The following is an 18,812-nucleotide window of genomic DNA, read 5'->3' as shown; positions in this document are numbered from 1 at the left end:
GTCAAAGTGAGAAACATATTCAACATGTGCAAGAGTTTCCTTTTGTCCCTTCATGGGGATTTTTTGTTTGTTTTGCTGTAAGAACACTTAACATAAGATCTACCCTCTTAACACATTCCTTTTTTTTTTTTTTTTTTTTTGAGACAGGGTCTCACTCTGTCACCCAGACTGGAGTGGTGCAATCACAGCTCATGGCAACCTCTGCCTCCCAGGTTCAAGGGATCCTCCCAAGTAGCTGGGACCACAGGCATGCACCACCATACCTGGCTAATTTTTTGTATTTTTGGTAGAGACAGGGTTTTGTCTGGGCTGGTTCCCAACTCCTGACCTCAAGTGATCTGCCCACCTCAGCCTCCCAAAATGCTGGGATTACAGATGTGATCTTAACACATTTTTAAGTGCACACTACAGTATTAATAACTGCAGGGACTATGTTGTACAGCAGATCTCTAGAATTTATTCATTTTGCTTAACTGTAATTTTATGCCTATTGAACAGAAATTCCCCATTTCCCCTCCTCTTGGCCCCTATTCTATTCTCAGCTTCTATGAGTTTGACTATCTGAAGCTTGCTTTTTTCACTTACTGTATCAGGGGTGTCTATAGTAGAATTTATAAAACCATGTTACTTCCTTCTTTTTTTTTTTTTTTTTTTTTTTTTGAGGAGTCTTGCCCTGTTGTCCAGACTGGAGTGCAATGGTGTAATCTCGGCTCACTGCAATCTCTGAATCCCGGGTTCAGGCAATTCTCCTGCCTCAGCCTTCTAGTAACTGGGATTACAGGCACATACCACCATACCTGGCTATTTTTTATATTTTTAGTAGAGACGGGGTTTCACCATGTTGGCCAGGATGGTCTCAAACTCCTGACCCCAGGTGATTCACCTGTCTTGGCCTCCCAAAGTGTTGGGATTACAGGTGTGAGCCACCACTCCCAGCCCTACATCCTTCTTTTTAAAGCTTGAGAATGAATGTAGTATATTACCACCTCTATTTTATAAAGGAACCACTTCAGGGGCTTTGAGGTCAACCTGAAAGAACTTGCCAATTGATTTTGTTTGTTATTTTATCTAGAAACGTTCTCTGCATTTGTCTATCATGACCAAATGGCAAGAACAAGGTGTTTTGCAATCAGAAAATCTTGGTGCCTTCACTGAAATGTGTCCTCCCAAAATTCATATGTTGAATCCTTAAACCCCAATGTAACTTTCTGGAGACAGGATTTTTAGAAGGTAATTAAAGTTAAATGAGGTCATAAAGGTAGGGTCCTAATCTAGTAGGATTAGTGTGCTTATAAGAATGGGAAGAGACAGCGCGAGAGTGAGAGGGCGTGAGAGCATTGTCTGCATCTCTGCCATGTGGGGACACAGTGAGAAGGCAGTCATTTACAATCTAGGAAGAGAGTTCTCACAGGGAACCAAATTGTCCAGCACCTTAAGCTTCGATATCCCAGTCTCCAAAACTGTGAGAAACGCAATTTCTGTGGTCAAAGCCACCCAGTCTGTGGTATTTGGTTATGGCAGCTGGAGCTGACAAAAAACACTTGGTTTGAATTCTCCCGGCTCCTACAACATGAGACAAATTACTAAGCTTGAAGTTCCTCATCTATAGAAAGGAACAATGGTACCACCTAACTGTGCTTCTGCAAAGGGTCTTAAATCAGAAATTGTAGGCAAAGTTCCTTGGATTTAGCAAGAATGCAAAGAAAGCTAGTAAACTCTTCCGCCTGCCCCCCCCCCCCCCACCAATCAGATTGTAAGCCTATCAAGAGCAAGGGATGTGTATAAAAATCCTTGTGTATCCTTCAGTGTGCATCGGATGGTGGTTGATATATTTAATATACTGCCTATATTCCAGATCATTCCTTCTAGTGCCTTTCTTCACGCCTTTGTACTGTTGTCCACATTCCTCTTAATATGGGCAACCATAGACATTCTCTCTTCACTCTCAGCTCTCTTACCCTTTCTTGCTTTGTAATACTCTCTTAGCCAAACTTCAAACCTGCATGCACACAAAAATCTTCTCTATGTTGTGTCTGCACCCACGTAACTAAACATGGCAGAAGAAACACAGAAAAATCATGGCCTTACTTTAGATGCATGACTCTGACTCTCTAATGACTCTCAGTGTAGTATCGCAATCATGATGGCTTTCCCTGGTCCATTGACTCTCCCACTTAAAACAGTGGCACACCATTCCTCTCTCTTCAAACCTCTAACACTGTCTCCCTCATCCTCACACTCAGGTGATGCCATTGCTTCTAGTTCAAAAAATAGAAGTGATAAGAAAAGGATTTCCACATATTTCTACTCCCACACCTGCCCACCTAAAGGCATCTGTACCTATACCTTCTGCCTCCTTTCCTGGCACTGTTCATAAATTCTCTACATGACATTTTTCAGGGCTGGCCCTTCTCTCATGCATGAGGTAGCATCTATCTCACCTACTCAAGGACATAGCCACAGTAATTTTCCATTCTCTCCCTGCATCATTTCCCCTCTATACTAGATCATTCTGGTAAGCATGAAAACATGCTAATATTTCTCCCATCTTAAAAGCCCAGAGTTGATCTCATTTTCCTTTCCCTGCACTGCTCCATTTTCTGCTCCTGTTTACTGCAAAACTCCTTAAAATAGTTGCCTACTCTTGCTTTTTCAAATACTTTTCTTCCTTTTCTCTCTTAAACACATCCTGAGCATCCGTTCACCACCACTGTCTAAGGAAATTGCTTTTGATAATATCACCATTTTTCCATGCTGTGAAACTCTGGCCGTTTTTCAGTCCACTTCTTAGTGAAACTTCAAGTAGTTTTTGACAGTTGATTTTGCCCTCCTCCTCCAAACTTTTTCATTTTACTTTTCTTCCAGGACCACACATACATTAGTCAGAGTCTTGGCAGATACAGATGAAATATTGGGCAGGGATTTTTAAAGAGACATTGTTATGAGTAAACTATTTAGAGAAGGGTGACAGGGTAAAGGGAGGTTGATGTATCCAGAGAATAACAATCCCAGGAAGTCACTAGCACTCTGAGACCTGTAGGGGTAAATTGTGGACACGTTGTTGCCAGAATCTAGTTAAGATTTGGAGTCAAAGGAGGAGAAACTAGCCAAAAGGTATGGTCATAGAGTGAGACAGTGCCTGCCAGAACAGCTTTGAAGAAAAATGGCATGGGAGGGATAAATGTCCCCATATCTCTCTCCCTGCCCCATCTGGTTTCCTGAAAGCACCTCCCACTGGCTAAATGCAAAGGGAAGCCAGAGGGCATGGAAACCCAGGAGGTGGCTAAAGGAGAGATAGACAGCCTTCCAGGACACATCACAATGAGAAAGGACGAAGAATAAATCCAGGGTGGTAGTGAAACACAGAGAATAGAGGACACACAAATTTTCTGCTTCTCCTCCTGTTACTGACTGTTCTATGCTGGGTCTCTCTCTCCTCTAAAAGTTGCACTTCCAGGACTCAATCTTCAGACCTCCTCTTCTCTTCCCTGTCTACATTTCCTTGATGACCTTTTTCAGTCTCCAGCTTTAAATATCTATATGCGAAAGACCCCCTACATGGTCCCAGCTGGATTTTTCATCTGAAACCTGCCCTTACATACTCAACTACTCACTTCTGCCTGTAGATGTCTGCAGGCACCTCATCTACAGCGTGTCTAAAGTGAAACTCCTGAGCCCAGCCCCAAACCTTTCCCTGGCGCAGCCTTCTGCACCTCAGCTCAAGGTGGTTTGATCTTTCTAGTAGCCAGGCCAACAATCTTGGAATCATTCTAGTTTAAACCTTTTCTTTCGCATCAAATATCTAATTCCTGAGCAAATAATTTTTGCTTCACCTTCAAAATAACTCAAAGATTCAACACTTCTGGGTGACTCAACTGCTAATATCCTTGGGCAAGCCACCATCAGCAATTGCATAGATTATCGTGGAAGTCTCTGTAGTGGATACTGTGGTGTGCTACCCTGACTCCCTGGGAAGGGTTAGGGTTAGGGTTAGTTCTGGTCCTTCAGAAGTGAAGCATACATTTTTTCAGTTGCTGGTGGGGCTGGTGGATGAAGGCTGTCAGTGAGTCCCTCTCTGGAAATTGTCCTCTATTGAAGAGAGCTACCTAGTCAAAGTCACACCTGAACTCTGGAGTGAGTATGCATCCAGTAACCAATCAATGTGTGGTTAGAAAGGCCTTGTGTCAAGGTGGGAATAACTTTAAAGAATCTTTGCAGCTTCAGAGTCCTTTGGGATCAGATGAACCTTTTTTGCAACCACATCTCTGTTCAAACCATCTCTCTGCTCTGCCATATCCTACTTCTTTCTTCACATGCATCCCTCCCTTCCCATGAAATCTCCAGTAAAGTTCCTGCAGGCAAATTTTCATCTTGGAGTCTGGCATGGAAACAGATCTAAAGCAGCCTCCTGAGTGACCTCCCTGTTCTCATTCTTGTCTGCTTGTAGTCTATCCCTAAACACTGTAGCAAGAAAACAGCATGGCAGTTCTTCAAAAAGTTGAAAATAGAATTACCATATGTCCCAGCGTTGCACATATAGCTATATACTCAATAGATAGAATTGAAAGGAGGGTCTTGAAGAGGTATTTGCACACTCACATTCACTGCTGCAGCCAAAAAAAACCAGCCTAAGTGTCCATTAACAGATGAATAATAAACAAAATGTTGAACATGCATACAACGAAATATAATTCAGCCTTAAAAATAAGGCAAATTCCGATGCATGCTATGATAGGGATGAACCTTAAGGACTTTATGCTAAGTGAAATAAGGCAGTCACAGAAGGACACATATGGTATGATTCCACTTAGATGAGGTCCCTGGAGTGGTTAAATTCGTGGAGAGAGAAAGTAGACTGGTGGGTGCCAGGGCTAGGGGAAGAGAGAATGAAGAGTGATTGTTTAATAGGTACAGAGTTTTCATTTTGCAAGATGAAGAGTTTGGAAGATGGATGGTGATGATGGATGTCCAACCATGTGAATGTATTTAACCTGGCTGCATTGTACACTTAAGCAGGGTTAAGATGGTAAATTTCATGTTGTGCGTATTTAATTAACATTTTAAAATAAAACTAAAACTTATGTCATCCCTTCTGAAACCCTCTCAGTAATCTCCTTTCAGCCAGAATAAGGCCATATTTATTCCATTCAAGGTTCTTGGTGATCCGGTCCCACTAACTCTGACTTCACTCTCTTTCTCAGCCACAGAGGTCCTTTGAAGACCCTGGAACGCTGCAGGCGTGCGGCTGCTCTGAGCACTGGCCTTTGCTGGTTCCTCTGCCAAGAATCCTCTTTCCTGCAATATTTGCTGGGCTTCCTTCCTCACCTGCTTCAAACAGCTGCTAAAATCCATCTTCCCCTCGGGCTTATCTTGTCTCCTGATTTGGTTGAAACTCTTCCTCCTAGCACTCCCCTTCCCCATTCCCTAGGTCACAGTCCTTCCCAAAATGCAGTATTTTCTTCAGACTTTCACAGTGACTTATGTTAATTATTGCATGTCTCCTCTGACCCCACTAGACTGTCCTCCAGAAAGACAAGCATTTTGTCTCCTTTCTTCACTGCTGTCATCAGCAGTGCTGTCAAAACACATAGAAGGTTATCAGTAAATATGTGTCGGAGGAGGATGTTAAGAGCTGAACATGTTTTTTGTGAATGAAATGTAATTTGTCCCTTCTCCATATGTAGGAGAGCTAAGATTTTTTTTTTAAAGACACAATACAGTTTGAAACATGTTTTTCTTTTACTGGCTCAGTTTAATGCAGGGAGGGTTTAGTGAAGAAATACTTTCTGCTAAAGAGGGAACCCGACAAGAGGATGAACGCTTCTATGACTAGTATGATGTTCTTTGATTTTGCTTCATGGGACCGAAGGAACACAGCCAGCTTGGGATGTTTTTGTCCCACTTTTGGATGTGTTTGGGCTGAATTCCTGGAGTGGGAGACAGAAGGTAGAATGGTAGTTTCCAAGTTGGTGGGGGAGGGAACGTCATGAATGATGCATCTGCAACATGGCAAGGTTTCCAGAATGAGTGATCCGAGTGGTTCCCCATGAAGGAGGGAGAAGGGAAGAGTAGGAACGCTGAATCAGCAGGGTGGACAACAACATCCTCCAGGTCCCTGCTGAGCTGTGAATCTGTGTCTACCCATGCATGGAGCACACAGGGTTCAGGGGACTGCTGCTCGTTAGGAACCATCCCAGTTGTGTCTTTAAGATGGAAATTCAGTAAAAGAATCTGCTGAAGACCGCACCATGATTTCAGCTTATGATATATCTTCTGAGTTGGAGGGCTGAGAGGGAGAGGAGGATGAATTATTTATTTTCACTTCAAATTATTGGACCATTTACTAAAATAAATTTGAAGCCATGATCCATTATGCATTCCAGTTTATCCCATGCAAGGGTGTTAATGGGTTTTCCTGGATTCAGAGTTTCAGCTCTGTGGACCGTAGCGTTCAGCCCTTGTTTCTGAACTGACGCGGGCACATTCGGGATTCAGCCTGCAGACTCTCACAGACGGGACCCTGCCATTTGTTAAAGTGGTTTGCTTTTAAAGTTTTTCAAATATATTGAGTGATAAAATCTTATATTTTACCCCAAACTTGTCCAGACATATATTTTTTTCAAATCCAGAGAGAGAAGAAATTCATCTTCTTCTATTTTTATTTTTTTGTTTGTTTTGTTTTTATAACTAATGAGAGCATCCAACCTAATTTATTCATGTTCCAGACCCTCCTGTTCTAGTCAATAAGGAGAAGTGTAGGAAATGAAAGTAGTGAGCAAATCCATTGTGTTCCAAAGCTTCTTCTTGTCCCTTTGTCTCTCCCAGCTTCCCAGGCAATGCTCATCAGCTTTCTGTTGTTCTAAGCAGTATGTTTTTAAAATGGTATCAAGCAGGATGTATTTCTTTAGTTTGGTTTCTTTCACTCTATATAATGATTTTGAGATTTGTCTGAAGAGTGGAACTCCAGGCTTCCCCCACGACTGTTGCTGACGTGGGTGGGCTGCGGCCACAATTTGTTTCTGTGGTGTTTGGCTGAGTAAAGGGGTTATTGCCTGAAAGTTTTCTGTCTTACTAGCCTGCCTCTTTCCTGGGCCTTTGGATAGAGAAAACAAGCTTTTTTGTTGGGACTTTTTTGGATCATGCTTGCTGGAGTTTCTGTGTTGCCGTTTTCATCTGCCCCAAGTCTGGGATAGGTGAAGCCCACACACACATATAAAACTATAGTCAATAATAATCGAATATTTTTAAATAACTTGAGAATGTAATTGAATTGTTTGTAACTCAAAGGATAAATGCTTGAGGGTATGAATACCTCATTCTCTCCATGATGTGCTTATTTCACATTGCATGCCTGTATAAAACATCTCATGTATCCCATAAAGATATACACCTATTATGTACCTCCCACTACATACCCACAACAGGGAACTCACATCCTTGTCAGTCTTCAGGTCCTGAGGTTCCTGGTAGGTCTGCCTTCTGCTTCCTACCTTTCAGAGTCTTCCCACATTTGTTTTATGTATAATGCCTAGGGTTTCCCACTGTCATTAGCAGAAGGGATAGGGAAAGGCATGTGCTCATCTTCCTGGAAGTGGAAGATTCAATAGTATTGTCTTCAAATCACATTTTAAAAATCTTAATGATAAATAAAATAATTATATATATTTATAGGGTATGATATGATGTTTTGATCCATGTATACATTGTAGAAAGATTAAATCAAGCTAATTAACATATCCATCACTTCACCTGCTGTTTTTGTATGACAATTTTTTTATACTTTTAAGTTCAGCAGTGCACGTGCAGGTTTGTTACATAGGTACAGGTGTGTCATGGGGCTTTGTTCCACACATTATTTCATCACCCAGGTATTACCCACACATTATTTCATCACCCAGGTATTAAGCCCAGTACCCATTAATTATTTTTTCTAATCCTCTCCTTCTTACCACCCTCCATCCTCCGAGAGGCCCCACTGTGGTTTTCACCCTATGTGCCCATACGTTCTGATGAGAACATTTAAAATTTTCTTTTAGCAATTTTGAAATATACATTATTCTTTTGTTTTGTTTTGAGATAGAGTCTCACTCTGTCACCCAGACTGGAGTTCCGTGATACGATCTCAGCTCACTGCAACCTCTATCTCTCTGTTCAAGCAATTCTCCTGCCTCAGCCTCCCGAGTAGCTGAGATTACAGGCGTGTGCCACCACATCCCACTATTTTTTTTTTTTTTTTTTGTATTTTTAGTAGAGACGGGGTTTTGCCATGTTGACCAGACTGGTCTCGAACTCCTGACCTCAGGTGATCTGCCCACCTCGGCCTCCCAAAGTGTTGGGATTACAGGTGTGAGCTTATGGTCACCATGCTGTGTTCAATATAATTTTTTATTGTTCATTGCTAGTATATAGAAACAATTGATTTTTATATTGATTATGTATCCTGTTGCCTGCTAAACATACCTTCATTCTCAGAACGTTTTTTTAGATGTAGTAGAATTTTTCATGTAAATGGCTCTGTTATCTGTGAATAAAAACAGGGGTTTTTTTTGTTGTTCCTTTTCTATCTACAGGGCTTTAATTTATTTTTCTTTTTTTCTCTTTCTGCATTTGCTGAAACCTCCAACACAATGTGGGATAGTGGCGGTGACAGCAGACATCCTTGCCTTGTTTCCAAATTAGGGAGAAAACATTCCGTTTTTCACTGTTAAGTATGACATTAACTGCAGGTTTTTGTAGATGTCATTTATCATGTTGCAAAGATTCCTTCTATTCCCAGATTGCTGAGAATTTTTATCAGAAATGCACAGTGGATTTTGTCAAGTAATTTTTCTGCATCTATTGAGATAATTTTTCTCTTTTGATTGGTTTATATGGTGAATTATGATTGATTTTTTAATGTTCAACCAGTCTCGCGTCCCAGGATAAACCCCAATGGGTCGTGATGCATTATCCTTTTATATACTGTTGGATGTAACCTGCTACATTATGTTGAGTATTTTTCCGTTTATATCCAGAAGGCACAGACTCCGAGACTTGAGCTGGGATACCTATCTGTATGTACTTTATAATCTTGTACCCTCGGCTTCCACAAAACCACGTGAGCCTGCAAAAGTGGCTTCATTGCATATTTCAGTTCCTTTCCTTTAAAACTGATAAAACACATTGAATAACAATGAGTAAGAATGTAGAAGAAAACAAGAAGATGCAAATTGAAAATATTAGGAGTGAGAAACGTGGCATCACTACAGATTCACTTTTCCTGCTCAGTCGGCCTCTAGGATCATCAGTTTATTGATTTCTCAAAGACTCAGACTTGGAGTTTAATCAAATCTTCTATTGTGTTTCTCCTTTTTCAGTTTCACTAATTGTTGGCTCTGTCCTTTATCCCTTTCTCCCATTTACTTTGGGTTTGATTCGCTCTTCCCTTTCTATTTTCTTTAGTTGGAAATCAAGGTAATTGATTTGAGACACTTGTGTAATACAGGCAGCTAGTGTTACAAACTCTCCCCAAGGACTACTTTAGTAACGTCCCAAAGTATTAAAATTTTGTGTTTTCCTTTTCATTCAGTGCAAATACTAATTTCCCTTTTGATTTCTTCTTTAATGCATGATAATTTAGAATTGTTATTTATTTTCCAGCTCTGTGGGCATTTCCCAGCTATATTTGTATTATTGATTTCTAATTTAATTCCCTGGTAATCGGAGATCACACTTTGTATGATCTGAATCCTTTTAAATTTATTCAGACTTGCTTCTGGATCAGAACATGGTCTAGCTTGGTGAGTACTATTTGCACTTAATGTGTATTCTGCTGTTTGGGGGTAGAATGTTCTACAAATGTCAATCAGTTCAATTTGGTTGACAATGTGGCTCAGATCTTCTGCATCTTCTCTAATTTTCATTCAATTTGTTCTATCAGTTATTGAAGGGGGTTGTTGAAATGTCTTAAGATAATTATGGATTTGTCAGTTTCTCTTTTTAGGTCTTCAGTTTTTGCTTCACGGCCTCTGAAGCACTCTTTTTAGGCACATACACGTTTAAGATTTTTATGTCCTCTTTATAAATGGGCTCATTGTCATTATAAATATTTTAGCCTTGTTAACAGTTCATATGTATGCTATATATCATCATATATGTACAAGTTTTACTCTTATTTTATTAACTTTATTTCTGAATAATTTATTCTTTTGATGCTTTTATACAAGAAATTATTTTCTTAATTTCATTTTTGGATTGTTCGTTGAAAGTGTATAGGAATGCAACAGATTGTTTTATATATTGATCCTGTATTCTGCCACCTTGTTGAATTTGTTTATTAGCTCTACTATTCTTTTTATAGATTCCTTCAGATTCTATATACCAGGTTATGTCATCTGCAGTTTGAGATATTTTACTTCTTGCTTTCCAGTCTGGTTGCTTTTTACTTTTTTCTTGTCTAATCTCCCTGGCTAGAACCTCCAGAACAATGTTGAATAGCAGTGGTGAGAGTGGACTTGCTTGTCTTATTCCTGATCATAGCGTGAAAGTTTTCTATCTTTCAACATTAATTCTCCTGTTAGCTGTGGGTTTTCCATAGATGCTCTGTATCAGGTGGAGAAAGTTCCCTTTTATATCTGGTTTATTGGATGATTTTTTTCATAAGAGTGTTGGATTTTGTCAAATGCTTTCTCTGCATATGTTGAGGTGATCATGTGGCTTTTGTTGTTTCTTCTGCTAATATGGTGTATTGCATTGACAGTTTTTGTGTGATGAACCAATTTGTATGCCTTGGATAAATCCCATTTGGTCATCCTATATAATTCTCTTCACATGTTGCTGGATTCAGTTTGCTAATAGTTGTTGAGGATTTTGCATCTATAATCACGAAATATATTAGTCTACAGTTTTTTGTGTGATATTATTGCTGAATTTTCATATGAGACTAACATTACTTTCATAGAATGAATTGGGAAGTGTTCACTCTTATTTTTTTTGCAAGAGTTTGAGAATAATTAGATGTTAATTCTTCTTTAGATGACTGGTAGAATTAATGAAGAAAGCCATCTTGTCCTGGACTTCTGTGTTGGAACTTTTTGGAGATTACTGATTCAATATCTTTACGTCTTATTGGTCTCTTCATGTGTCTATATTTTTGAATCAGTTTTGTTAATTCTGTCTTCTTAGGAGTTTTTCCATTTCATCTGGGATGTCTAATTTGTTAGTATAAACATTTTCATAGTATTTCTTTATAGTCCTTTTTTATTTCTATAAAGTCCATAGTGACATTCCATCTCTTTCATTTATGATTTTAGTTATTTGAGCCTTCTCTCTTTTTTCTTGGTCAGTCTACCCAAGAGTTTACTTTCCCATGCTTGCTTTGGGTTTACTTTGTTCTTTTCTCTAGTTTCTTAAGGTGGGAAGTTAGGTTAATGACTTGAGATATTTCTTTAATATAGTTGTGAGTGTTATAAATTTCCCTCTAAGCACTGCTTTAGCTGAACCCCATAGGCTTTGATATTCTACATTTGTGTTTTCATTCATCTTGAAAGTTAATTTCCCTTGTGATTTTTTTTCTTTGACCTATTGGTTATTTAGGGATGCATTCATTATTCAATGTGCATGTACTTGTGAATTTCCCAGATTTCCTTCTGGTACTGATTTCTAATTTTATTCCACTATAGTTAGAGAACATACTTTATATGATTTAACTTTTTAAAAATTTGTATTCAAATTTGTTTTATGGCAAAATATATGATCTATCCTGGAGAATGTGTACTCAAGAAGATATGTATTCTGCTTTGGTTGGATGGAGTGTTCCATAGATATCTGTTAGGTTCAGTTGGTCTAGTAGGTCTAGTTGTTTAAGTATTTTATTTCCTTATTGATTATTTGTCTAGTTGCTTTGTACATTATTGAAAGTGTAATATTAAAGTATTCAACTGCTTTTGTTGGATCGTCCATTTCTACTTTAAATTCTGCCAGTTTTTGCTTCATGTTTGTTCGTTTGCTTTTGCTTTTGTGTTACCCTCTATTACTCAATGAGATTTTCTGGAGATGAAGCTCAGAGCCATGCATTTTTAACATGTGCACTGAAGTTTGAGAGCCACAGTTTAAGTAAAAATGCTTTATTCTAGGTAATGACTGAAGTCCAGATCAGGAAAGAGATTTCCTCTGTCTCTTGACATCTAATCCAGGTTTATCCTAATGAATTGTATTAAAAGTGGGGTTGGCAGGGTTAAAGACTCTCTTCTTGCCTTGAGAGAATAACCAAACTCCCTAACACAACCACAGAAGCAAAGAAAAATTTTAAGAGAAATATAAACACACATATACCAACAATAAAATTCAACATGACAACACTCAAATGATGGATGAAGTTATCTTCTGCATTGCTATGGCTAATTGCAGTATAGACAATCTTGGTTGCTGCAGAACGAACTGTTGATTTTCTCATGCCTTTACTCTTGTCGTCATATGAAGACTTAATTTCCTCCCACATGTCTCATTCCAAACTATTGAAAAGCTTACAATCATATATATAGCTCACTATAATATCATTTTACTTTACTTGCCCAGACACAAACCCATTATTTTACATGCTAATCTGCTGTGTTCTTTTCTCATTAGTGTGAGACAATTAATGCAATTGCTACCTACTTGGTACCAATATGATCATAAATAAAAATGCACATAAGGCCTTCATATTGCATGATGGTTTTGAACAGACATCAGCAACTTTTCCCAAAGGGTCGGACAATAAATATTTAGACTTTGTGGGCCGTTCAGTCTTGGGTGCAGGTATGCAACTCTGCTGTTTTATGGTGAAAGCAGCTTTAGGCAATATAAAATAAATGTCTGTGCTCCACTAAAACTACTTAGAAAAGCTGGCAGCAGGCTGGATTTGATCAAGTGGTGGTAGTTTTCCAACCCCTGGTCCTTAATGTAAGGTGTTTGTCCACAGCCTAGATTTCAAAACATACATGTACAAATTGTCATGAAACTCAGAACTGTTTTGGACTTCTTAGGTAGACCTCTATGGTAGACTGAAAAAAAAAAAAAGCCACAATTCTTTACAATGTTTCTTGAACAACAGCAACAGTACAGTCTATTTTCCTACCCTCTGAATGATAGAAAGCTGTGATAGGATGTCATTTTAAGCCTGGGTCCCCAGAGGAGTTGCAAGCTCCACTTTCACTGCTGGAGCCCAGCTTCCACAGCAACAGGTCTAGTTTGGTTTGCTGGGTTGAGAGTCTCCGTGAAGCAGAAGCCTGGTGGGTGCCTGCTGGCTCAGCCATCCTGGAAGCTGGTCACACTTATCACTAAGCTCCACACTTAGCACTAAGCTCCACACTTATCAGCTTATCCTGGGTAGATAAGCAGAACTGTTGAGCCCGACCTAAGTTACCAACCCACAGACCTGGAAAGTCAGTACAGGGGGTTACATTAAGCCACTACATTTTGGTGCGGTTTGTACGTACCAAAAGCTGATTGAAACCATTCTGCCTTTTGGATATGTAAAACAAACTTATTTGACAATGTAGACTTTCCAGAGGGAAGAATTATTAGAAAGTCAACTGTGCTTTTGTTTATACATGTGTTCTTAAAGCTGATTACTTCGTTGCTACATCATTTTGCTTTGGTGTATGAGTTGATTGTATGAATATATTTAAGACTGGACTCTTGGTACTAAATGCTATGGGGATACAGACATATTTTAGAAACACCTAGTCTACTAGAGCCTATTATCAAAGTATAAAGACATCAGCTAATATTGTGCTAATAACAGAGTAAATAAAGGTATGATTTCAGTCCACAGATTTTTTCAACTTTTATGCTTTCAGTGAATATTTATTGGTATTTATAGGCTTTATTCCCACGTCACATGGGAAGCACCAATATTACTGTGGTTTTCCTTTATCTGTTAATTTTATGTTGTTGAATTATAGAAAGTTAAAGCTTTAATTAGTAAAATTTATTTTCCTTTGTAATATTTTAACCATTCTTTTTTTACTTTATAAAGTCCACTGCTATGAGCTTTTCTTTAAAACTATGAACTTATATATTCTTCTGGTACTTACGTGACTACATTTAAAAATATATTGAATGTTTTAATCTATCTGCAATTAGCTTTCTGTAGTATTAGATGAGAGTCTCAGTTGGCTTTACTCTAAAACGTATTGTTTCAAAGAACTCTTTAATTACTATTCTTGTATTTACCTGTTAATTTAAAATGCTACTCCTTAATAGTCTGAAACTTTATGTGATTTAGTCTTTTTGTGGATTATCTATTATATTTCAGTTTTCTGTCTATTTTTATAACAGTACGACACTGCTTAAATTATCTGAGGCTTAATACATTTGCTACCTGGAAAGGCAAACTACCCCTGTTGTTCTCTTTTTTCGAAACATCCTGGCTAGTTCCTGTGTTTATTTTTTTCCAGATACACTTTAGAAATTCTTTGTGAAGTTTCACCATATCACACTAAGATTTAGGATGGAGTTGTGGAAACTTCATTTAAAAAGAACTGACAATACTGCAATGCTGGGGATGTCTATCCGGGAACAATTACAGTTCTCTATTTAAATCCGCTTCATGCCCATCAATAAACTTTTGTCAGATGTAAATGCATGGTGGGGCGGTATTTCTGGTGTTCATTATTTGGTTTGTTTTCATAAAAGTTGTGTTAATTCATTTTAAGCTTGTCAAATATTTCATCCTTTTTGTTGCTCTTAGGAGAGAAAAATGTGTTAATGTACTTAATAGTAAATGTTCGGGCACATTAGAAGTCATTAAAAAACGCTTAACCGGGTAACTTAATTAAAGCTGGTTCTCTGAGACTCTTCACTTTGCATCCCTTTATTATCTTTCTTTGCATATTTGCATGTATTTGAAAGTAGAATATGATATACTTAAAAGTATTTTAAAACACATTTTCCACTGGTGTTCTCATCAAATAGCCACAGCTATATTATGTCCCTTAGACGCCTGCACGTTTATCACCCAAACTCGTCTTTTCCGCTTGGCACTGGTGACCACTGTCAATACGTCCTGTGGTGTCTGTTGTACCTTCTGGCCCTTTTGCTGAAACCATTTCAAATTTTCGGTGACTTTTCCATAACCCCTGCAGTTGCTGGTCTCTCTTTGGGCTCCAACATGGCTCACGGCACACCACCTTTCCTTCCTCTCCTTGGCAGGGACCTTGAAGTGGCCTGACAATGATTTGGAATGACTTGAACCCTGGGGTGAGGGGATGACAGCCAGGGAAAGAGAAAGACGCAGAGGGAGGCACCTGTCCCTGCCGTGTTCCAACTCACCAGCCAGAGCCAGCTTCCCCGGGAATCCGAGTGCTGCGTTGCTCGCTTCCCTGTCTGCACCGTGTGCTGGAGGGTGGGGCGGTCACAGGGGCTTTGATTAGACTCTTCTTCCCATCGATTTTGTGGCCACCCGACTCGTTATTCTGCTTTGAGACAAGATGCTTTCTCCAGGTACCTCTCAGGAGCTCTCATTTCCATGTGACAGATGGTGGTTTTCACTTCATCGCTTTATACACTGGCAGCCCAAGCCCATGCTCCCGGTCACTCCCAATATGCCTTTGGCTCAGGGAGAAGGCAAACTGTTGGTGAATAATTTCCTGTGCCTATGAATTGGTACAGATGCCAAGTTATACTCATTTCAAATCCTGCTTTTGCATTTTTTAAGGATGGTTTTACTAATTAGACGAGGCCACTCTTGGTTAACCTAATTTGAGTATAACAAGGAGGAAATTTGGAATTATTGTCATATAAGGATGCTTTTGTAATAGTGTGGTTGCTTTGTCTGAGAAGAAAAGGCAGAATGTAGACAAGATTGCCCTCTAAGAGAACTTGAAGGACGTTCTGAGGATAGAAAGAAATACTTCTCCCATGCTGCTCCAAAGAGACAGCCACAAAGAACTGGGTGAATCTTCTAAAATTCACATTTGTTTTCCATATAAAGAAGATTTATTTTTATGCACTCAGATGTTCAAAAATAGAGATGGCTTGAGCAATGGTGAGCTCTCTAGCAATGGAGGTATTTAAGCTGGGATGGGATGCTTTCTGGGTGAATAATTTACTTGGGATTCACCTATTCTTATTTCATATAGTGTTGAGCGCGATATCCTACATTAAGTAGTAGTGTAGGAGAGCAGAAACAACACAGGCACTGTATTATTGGAGTCAGACACACCTGGCTTAAAATCCTCTTTGTTCATTTACCTTGGGGCAAATCACTTAATCTCACCAAACCTTACACTCCCTGTCTATAAAATAGAGGCGGCATTCTCTGCATTAGTTTGCTAGGATTTTCATAACAGAATACAACAGACTGGCTGGTTTAAACAATAGAAACTATTAAATATTTTATTTACATTTAAATTTAATTTTTAATAGCCTTACAGTACTGCAGGCTGGAAGTCCAAGATTAAGGTGTCAGAAGGTCTGGTTTCTTCTGAGGCCTCTCTCCTTTGCTTGCTGTGTAAGTGCATCCCAGGTGTCTCTCTCTCTCTAGCCTAATATCTTCTTTTTGTAAAAACGCCTGTCAGGTTAGATTAGAGCCATACTAAAGGTCTTATTTTAACTTAACTACCTCTTTAAAGGCCCTAAATCCAAATAAAATCACATTCTGAGTTACTGAAGGTTAGGCTTTCCACATATGAACTTTGGGGTGACACAATCCAGTCTATAGTATCCTTCTACCCTCAGATTTTTTTTTTGTCTACATGAACTGTTCTGGTGTTCATCCTATCACTAACTGGGACACAGAACTAGATGCATCCTCATGCTGGACTAAAATAATCTGCCTGTGGAAAAGCCTGGCTTGAAGATTTCACACAATTTACACACACAATTGTGTACACACAATGTACACACAATTATAACCACAAGTCAACTTTTCTCTTTTCCAAATAGGTGAATCAGAAGCAAATTATTTACTCAGAGAGCATCCCATTCCTGCTTAAATGCCCCCCTTGCTGGAGAGCTCACCACCTCTCAAAGAAGCCGTTTTCGCTTTTGAACACTTGAGTGCATAAGCCAAGATCACGCCATTGCACTCCACCCTGGGCGACAGAGTGAGATTCCATCTCTAAATAAATAAATAAATAAATAAATAAATCTTCCTTATATGGAAAACAAATGGCATCTTGAAAGAGTCACCCAGTTCCTTGGAGCCCACCTTTTGAAGAAGCATGGAGGGTGTGTCTTCTTCTGACCCCTGCCTTTGTGTTGGGATGGTTGAGTTATGTGTTTTCCCTTTGCCCCTTCTACCTGTTCCCTCATAAACATCCAGCTTGCACAGTCCTCTCTCTTTGTAGACTCCACCCCCAATTCCACGATCAAAGTCTCCCCCTCCATTATGCAGGGATGAGCTCTGCTTGAGCACTTTTCCCTGCACATACCCTTATGAACCCATCTGGTTCTCTGCAAACAAAGGGTTCACATCTGCACACAAAGGTTCACATCTGCATAAGGCATCCCTTTCTTAGGAGGCCATTTTTACAAAGAGCCTTTGGAGAGTCATCCCTGCCCTGGGAGGCTCCCGTGGGGTTTCTCCTGACACAGTGCTGCATCACTCTTTCATTAGAGGAACTCTGGTGAATCACATTTCCTCCATCTTGATTCATCAGGCTAATAATTGTATGTGTCTCAGGTGGGAGAAGGGGAGGGACAAGAGTGTTCTCCACACTCAATAACATGTTTTTTTCTGAATGAATGCATGAGTGGATGAATGCAAGTATTCAAAAGACTATTATACTATTGGAGTTGGCCTTGAGATTTCTTTGTTTGTTTCCCAAAAGGTGTTGTATAACCCAGAATGTTTTGCTAATTCCGACTTGCTTTCTTCCCATTTCCTTATAGTTCAGTTTAAAATAGTGCATGTTTATTGAATGCTTACTCTGGGTCAGACACCTGTCAATGTGCTTCAGTTATGTTGCTCATGTAATCCTTATACACCTCCTATGAGGAGAGACTTGCTATGGCCCCTTTTATCCAGGGGAAACTGAGGCAAAGAGAGGCTATCAACCTACCGAAGGTCATTTAGCTAGGTAGAGGCAGAGCTGGTTCAAGTTCAGCCATTCTGGGTCCAGAGCTCACAAGTTAAACCCACAGCACTCTTTATCCAGTAATGGAGTGTACTGAATTCACCAGAAGTGTCAGGGTCAGGGGTGTCTGGAGTGCAGAGTTGGGGGCGTGCTGTTTAAATAGCCACCAAGAGGAAGCACGGCTGCACTGGAGGAACAGACTGGCAGCTGGTTGACTCCAAAGTCTGCAGAATCCTAGAGTTCAACAGTATCTTTAACTTAGGCCAACTCTTCCACCAGCTCCCTGGCTCATTTGCTCAGTGTGTTCAAATCCCAGACTTCACCTTCTGCAGCTGATCTCTGGATACTAGTCATACCTCTGAACTTCAGTTTCACCTTTTCATTATTAAAATCAGTATGTTAATGCCTACTTAATAGTCACAGCAGGGTTTAATTAATTAACATCATAAAACCATTAGCACAATGTCTGAAATACAGTAGGTGCTTAATAATTGTTAGTTGCTATGAGCATCATCATCATCATCATGTGGTCAGACTTCAGAGTTTACACAGAACATTCATATATTCCTGTCTTGTTGGAGGTTAAATAAATATATAAATACATACAACTATATTGTGCATTAATATTTTTCCCATTGCAAGTGGTGCTACTGAGTCTCAGAAAATGAATACTTTTCCCCAAGGAAAGTAGGATGATCTGTGGTCAAGCTTGTATTCAATCTTAGGTCATGCAATGGACTGCATGTTTGTGCCCCCTTTAAAGTCATATAT

Source organism: Chlorocebus sabaeus, chromosome 8 (genome assembly GCF_047675955.1).
Source record: "Chlorocebus sabaeus isolate Y175 chromosome 8, mChlSab1.0.hap1, whole genome shotgun sequence".
NCBI classification, from domain to species: domain Eukaryota; kingdom Metazoa; phylum Chordata; class Mammalia; order Primates; family Cercopithecidae; genus Chlorocebus; species Chlorocebus sabaeus.
The sequence above is the reverse complement of the archived record's forward strand: the minus strand, read 5'-3'. Positions refer to the sequence as shown.